Below are 7,521 nucleotides of genomic sequence, written 5' to 3'. Positions count from 1 at the left end.
CCCATTCCCAGGGGAATGATTAATTAAAATATGGTATTTGCACAAAATAAAATATGATGCAGAGTCAGAAGCAAAGAGCTAGATTTATTGCAATTAGGCTATGTCTCACAAACATATTAATAAGAAAAGGGAGCAAGAATAAGATTTATAGTTCCATTTATGCAAATTAAAAACACATGTTAACACCATATATTTTCCAAGGATATACATATATATAAATAGGTACAGAGAAGGGAAATTGGAAAGACATATATTAAAAACACTAGTGTGAGTACCTTTCAGAAGCAGGGCAATAGCAGTAGGGATGAGAAATGAAGGGAAAATAACACAATGAAACAGACAGGGCATGAATGATGTAATTTAACTCTGTGCACTTAAAGTACAGATAAAATTAAAAGATAAAAGTAAAATCGATTATGTGATATATGTACAAATTTATTTTATTTTTTGTGTTCTTTGCAAGGCTTTCTTTTTTTTTTTTTTTTTAATATTATTTTATTAGTTGGAGGCCAATCACTTTACAACATTTCAGTGGGTTTTGTCATACATTGACATGAATCAGCCATATAGTTACATCGCAAGGCTTTCTTATATAAGTTCTCCAAATGCCTTTAAAATAGGATTCAAATTTTATACCTTTTTTTTCTACACCCACTTCTGTAGCAAAGTGTTTTCACTACTGGTACTCTGATAAGTGGTTACTTTGCAGGGATTCATAACTTTTCTCTCTCTCCTTGACTGGAGGAAAGAGGATTGAAAACCCTGCATATTTCCTTTGTCTGTTCAGACAGTGAGATAAAAGAATGTCTGTGGTTTTTAGACAAACTGAGTTGACCAGCTGCCACCTTGTATCCAAATCAAATTCTTAAGGGTCAGGCTGACAAAGTGAATTAGTCTATGAATATTCTTACCTGACACTGAATTGGCTTGAATTGAGGACACAGTTCTAAGGCAGCCCCAAGCTCCTATTGCCAAAATGTATATATAAGAAAATAAATGCAAATCAAATAAGAATAATAATAAAAACACAGCTTTTCCAAGAGCAAGTATTACTTTACTAGAAACTGAGGCACGGGAAGAGGTAGTGACATAATATTCCCAACCACGATGTGAATAAGAAAAAAGACAAAGAGAAGTAGAACCACAGTTTTCTGATTCCCAGCCAGTACTTTTTTCACTATTGTATTTCCTCTATAAAGTGTACAATTGCTCATGATTGAAAATACAATAACAAAATTCACCATCAATATTTAAGATTCTTCTTATGAGACAGTTCATAGAGTTTGGAGGCTTATAGGAAGATGCAAAGTAGCAATTTGTGTTTGTGGTAGAGACATTTTAAATGACTGAAGTTTTAATTAACCACGATTTTTTTTTCTTCCCTGCAGTATGCACAGTAAACTTTATCTGTTTGCTGTCTGAAGCTTTCTCTGTGTTTGCAAATTAGAAGCGCCTGCTTTTTTTCATTTTAATTAAAAATTGTGAGCTTGACATAATCAACTTCTTTCCCTTTTTGGTTGTTTAATGAACATTAGTGAAACAAAATTAAAGTGCTATTTAACATTCAACCAATTTATTAATGGTTAGGCAGGATAACTTTGTTTTCAGGGATTGGAATTGAACTTGAATTATTGAGGGAAATTAACTTTTTCACTAGTATTTAATGAAACCACAATAGGCACGGGGCCTGCAAAATCAGGTCAACACACTGTTGATGTTACTGTTTATATCGAGAAGACATCTTGAAATCAGAGAAACCATCAGAAGTTTAATCAGCAGTTGCTTCTACTTGATTAAAGGGATTTCTGATGAGGATGGAGTACCGTTTTCTCATGGTAGTGCTATTGTCTACTCACATGTTCTCTCTATAAGCACATGTGATTTCTAACTATCTTTTTGTGCATTTACTGCTCACATGTTAAATGTCTTCTTGATACCTGGCCCTACCCTATATTTTATATACTTTTGACTCTGTATTTATTATACTCAAAAGTTCTTTTTTAAGCCTATGAGAGGTAATATGATAGAGTGTTTTCTGATAAGCACTCATACTTTGACAACAAGAACAAATCTCCTTAATTTGAATCGTAGACTTGCCCCTTACCAAATGTGTGAACTTAGGGCAAGTTATTTTCTTTGATTTTCAAGTTTATCTCACCTGTTTCTGCCTCACAGAAGTTATCATTTAACAAGGAAATATTTTTGTGCCAGTTTTCGTAATAGACTTGCATTCATAAGGATGAACATAAGGAAGGTATTTGTGCTCCCATGGAATTTACCATTTAGTAGGGGAGAGAGACTTGAAATGGTAAATCACACAGAATGATTAGTATATTTTTACCAGGTTTCGTGAAATCCTCAGAAGTCTGGAAAACATGATAGTCTTCCCTAAGGAAAAGAAATATTAAACTAGGACATGAGTGATGAGTAGAAGTGGGCCAAGAGCAAAAAAAGGAAGGGCATCTCAGGGAGAGGATAGGGCAGATGCAAAACTATGCAAAGAAAGGAGATTGCTTTCATGAGTATCTGAGGCAAGTTGACAGATTCGGGCAGAGGGAAGGTCGTGCAAAACCTTGTAAAGCCAAACTGAGAGAGATTTTTCCTAAGTGAAATAAAGCATTGGAAAGTTTTAAGGAGCCCAGGAAAGAAGAGTGTATTCATTTCCTATTGCTGTTGTAATAAATTATTGCAAAGTTAGTAGCTTAAAGCAGCATACCTTTTTTTTTTAAAAGTCTTACAGTTTTCTTGGTCAGAATCACAGCATAGGTCTCACTAGCTTGAAATCAACATTGGTAGGACTGTGCTCCTTTTTGGAGACTGTAGAGAAGAATGAATTTCCTTGGCTTTCCAACTTAGAGACCACCATTCTTTGGCTCATGTTCAATGCAGGCAACAGCAGTTGGATTTCTTCTCACCTTTCATTACCCTGACCTCCTCATCTACCTTCCTCTTCCACTTTCAAGGATGTTTGTGATTATAATAGTCATAACCCCCAGGTCATATAGTGTAATCTCCTTACTTAAGGTCATCTGATTAACAGTATATCCACTTAATCCAATCTACAACCTTAATTTCTTCATGTGATGTAACATATTCACAGATAATTCAGGATATTAGGGTATGAACATTTTGAGGGGTCATCATTCTGCCCACTACAGGGAAAAAGCCAAGAATGAATGTGATTTCAGAAAAAGTCCTCCAGAGAAACTCAGGGGTTCACTTAGAGTTATTGAAGTGAATTCACTTCAGAGTTATTCCTTATGGGTTATTCCTAAATTCACTTTAGAGTTATTCCTTATGGGTCACTCCATTTTATAGAATTGAATTCCTAGGACACAGCTCTTAAGAAAAGCGTAAGAGAAAAGTAAATGAGGGAAGGTACAATGTACTATTATTTCACATAGCACTAAGAACATGTATGCTGGTAATGAAATAACAATAGTCCATCAATTGTAACATGTTTCTTGATTTCAACTACAATACAATATGAAAGATGTTCCTCTTACAATCAATAAAACCAGAAAATGATATTAAAATTTTATTAATCATTTCCCTGGTGGCTCAGATGGTAAAGCGTCTGCCTGTACTGCAGGAGACCTGGGTTCTATCTCTGGGTTGGAAAGATCCCCTGGAGGAGGAAATGGCAACATATTCCAGGACTCTTGCCTGGAAAATTCCATGGATGGAGGAGCTGGTAGGCTACAGTACATGGGATCCCAAAGAGTTGGACACAACTGAGCAACTTCACTGGTTCATCTTAACTAAAATCACCATTTCCTTTTATATTTTTCACACGTGCCAATATAGAGTATGTTGTCAAGTTGTAGACTCCCATTTTTTTGGACTTCCTTTATTCTTCTTATTCTTCTGGTTAAACAAAGTATTTGTGTCAGGCTCATCCATTAATCTGGACATGGCGAACATGAGGTACATATGCTACTCTGCCAACTCTCCCAGCTTTTTAAACTATTCTTAACCCTTGGGAGACATCACAAATCAATCAAAAGCATTCTTATAGAGTTTTAGGAGGACTTAGGATCTTTCTCGTAGGTGAGGTGACAACATAATTGATGTTGAAGCTAGGGCTCTTCAGAGAGTCTCAGAGAGAGAGCTATTAATAAATGCTTGAATAAAAGTATGAAATGAGAACATTCTAGCAAAATGGAAAGCACTGTCTCTCCACTCATGAAAGTTCCATACTTCACTGTCAATTGATTAGAGTTAGCATGAAAGTCCATGGAGTCGGGAAGAGTCAGACACGACTGAGCGACTTCACTTTCGCTTTTCACTTTCACACATTGGAGAAGGAAATGGCAACCCACTCCAGTGTTCTTGCCTGGAGAATCCCAGGGACGGCGGAGCCTGGTGGGCTGCTGTCTATGGGGTCACACAGAGTTGGACACGACTGAGGTGACTTGGCAGTAGCAGCAGTATGAAAGTTGAAAGTTGAAACATATTTGCCAACTTTGTCTAAAAATAGAATTCTGAGCTGGTGCACTGGGAAGACCCAGAGGGATGGGATGGGGAGGGAGATGAGAGGGGGGATCTGGATTGGGAACACAAGTACATTCATGGCTGATTCATGTCAATGTATGGCAAAAACCACTACAATACTGTAAAGTAATTAGCCCCCAACTAATAAAAATAAATGAAAAAAAAATTAAAAAAGTAAAAATGGAGTTCTATTGGAAACAAAAGAAACTTTGGGCTGGACTGGAGGCCATGTGGATTTATGATCTCATTGAGGACTGGTTCCAAATAGGAAAAGGAGGACGTCAAGGCTGTATATTGTCACCCTGCTTATTTAACTTATATGCAGAGTACATCATGAGAAATGCTGGGCTGGAACAAGTACAAGCTGGAATCAAGATTGCCAGGAGAAATATCAATAACTTCAGATATGTAGATGACACCACCCTTATGGCAGAAAGTGAAGAGGAACTAAAAAGTCTCTTGATGACAGTGAAAGAGGAGAGTGAAAAAGTTGGCTTCAAGCTCAACATTCACAAAACTAAGATCATGGCATCTGGTCCCATCACTTCATGACAAATAGATGGGGAGACAGTGGAAACAGTGTCAGACTTTATTTTTTTGGGCTCCAAAATAACTTCCAATGGTGATTGCAGCCATGAAATTAAAAGACACTTGCTCCTTGGAAGGAAAGTAATGACCAACCTAGACAGCATATTAAAAAGCAGAGACATTACTTTGCCAACAAAGGTCCGTCTGGTCAAGGTTATGGTTTTTCCAGTGGTCATTTATGGATGTGAGAGTTGGACTTTGAGGAAAGCTGAGCGCCAAAAAATTGATGCTTTTGAACTGTGGTGTTAGGGAAGGCTTTTGAGAGTCCCTTGGACTGCAAGGAGATCCAACCAGTCCATCCTAAAGGAGATCAGTCCTGGGTGTTCATTGGAAGGACTGATGCTGAAGCTGAAACTCCAATATTTTAACCACCTGATGTGAAGAGTTGACTCATTGGAAAAGACCCTGATGCTGGGAGGGATTGGGGGCAGGAGGAGAAGGGGACAACAGAGGATGAGATGGCTGAATGGCATCACCGGCTCGATGGGCATGAGTTTGAGTAAACTCCGGGAGTTGGTGATGGACAGGGAGGCCTGGCATGCTGCGATTCATGGGGTTGCAAAGAGTCGGACATGACTGAGCAACTGAACTGAACTGAACTGAATTGAGGACTGATGATGGCACATGCTTCCAACGAACTCTCCGGTCTATCTGTCCATTCCCATCTCCTGATTTGCTCTGTGTCCTTTCTTAGCTATATTTGTCAACATTCCAGCCTTGCCACTCAGGAACTCTGATTAGTTCTCTACTGAGGCTGCTTCTTACACTTTCTGTGCATGAGGCCGTCAATGCCAGTGTCACCCTGCTAGTGATAGTGGCTTAGGAATTGTTTCCAGTCATAGTCTGATTTGACAATTGGATTTATAATGTGTCAGATAAACCACAAAATAAAGACCACCTGCAAAGATTGTATATGATGAATAATGAAAATGCAAACTTCATAATTTGTAAAATGACTAGTTTCTTTGATTTCTGACTAGAGACTTTGAAAAAAAATGGAACTATAAACATTCTAAAAGAAAGGAACCACATATAGAAGTGAAGTGAGAAAAATAATTCTATTAAATGGCTTGATGTTTTAGCTATATAATGTGAATAGTCTAAACAAGTGAAAAACAGATAAAAATACAGCATAGCTGGCTACCTTGTGTTCTTTGATTCAAAGTATGCAATTAAACACAAAGTCCAACATTTTAAAAAGTTAAATAAAAATTTGTGCCGTGATGTTCCTTTTTATTAAAAAAAAAATCATACACCAGGCTGATTTCTATTCTCTTCTGTCTTGAGGGTAAGAAATGAAGGCCATGTGGCTTAGAAATACTACTCTTCTTTATCATAGCACAGTTGCTTTGTTCAGCTGTTTTGAAAGGAAGGATTCAAGCATAAATAGTTCTGTCATAAATATTAAAGCTTATATTTTAATTACATAATATATTTTGAAGGAGGAAGCTAGGAAGAATGAAGAGACAAAGATTAGAAAGAAAGTAAAGGGAAAGAAAGAAAATGAACACTTGGAGTAGAAAAAGCAGTTAGGTACTGAAGACAAAGGCAGTTACATACCTACCTTCTTTCAGTATTTCCTACCAAACAATACAAAACATTAAGAAGAGATATAGATATGCATATATATCTGTACACACATATCTCATGATATACTATTTGTATATATATCATGATCAACACATCATCACCTCTTCATAATTTAAAGTTAAAAATGTCCAATTTTCACAATATGTTAAGTACAGAGAAAATAGCCAGATCCCAGCTGTAATCGCTAATCCTCCCACTCTATTCCTGCCCTGGTTAAAGCTTTGTGACAAATAAAGACAGGGAATAACTGGGGAAGAGAAGGCACAGTTAACTACAAGGTCTAAGCCTACTGCAAAGTCACCATTAATGGTATGAAAATTCTAAAAATGTTTCTTGGTAGATCAGAGCATGGACTACAAGAAAAGACTGGTAAGTATGCATGATTTAAAGGTCACTTTGATAGGCATAGTTTCTGAAGGATGAAAAGGGCAGAAAGGGAGACAATAAACACCTTTTGACAATTGAATGAAGGGGAAAAGAAGCAAAAGGGCAAAAACAGGGTTTCAAGACAAAATTTGGGACCTACAAGCCACATAATCTCAAAACCTATAACTGCTCCCCCAACCAGAAAAGCAATAAAATCTACTCAAGTGTCTACACTGATAGAATACAGTATCTTTAAACTGAGAATTTTATAAAATGCAGTACCACTAAAGTTCACTTTAGGAAAATCAACAAATCCTACAGATCTATTGGGAAACTTCAGAAAACAAAATTCCAAACACATCAACTGTAGATAATTCTCCAGATGCAAGTCAGGAAGCAGAAGAAAATAGCAAGTAAAACTCCAAACAGGAATAAATACACTTAAAGAAGCATATGAGGATTTAAAAACTACCTTGAATCAGA

The sequence above is a fragment of the Muntiacus reevesi genome, chromosome 2 (assembly GCF_963930625.1).
Source record: "Muntiacus reevesi chromosome 2, mMunRee1.1, whole genome shotgun sequence".
Taxonomy (NCBI): domain Eukaryota; kingdom Metazoa; phylum Chordata; class Mammalia; order Artiodactyla; family Cervidae; genus Muntiacus; species Muntiacus reevesi.
The sequence above is the reverse complement of the archived record's forward strand: the minus strand, read 5'-3'. Positions refer to the sequence as shown.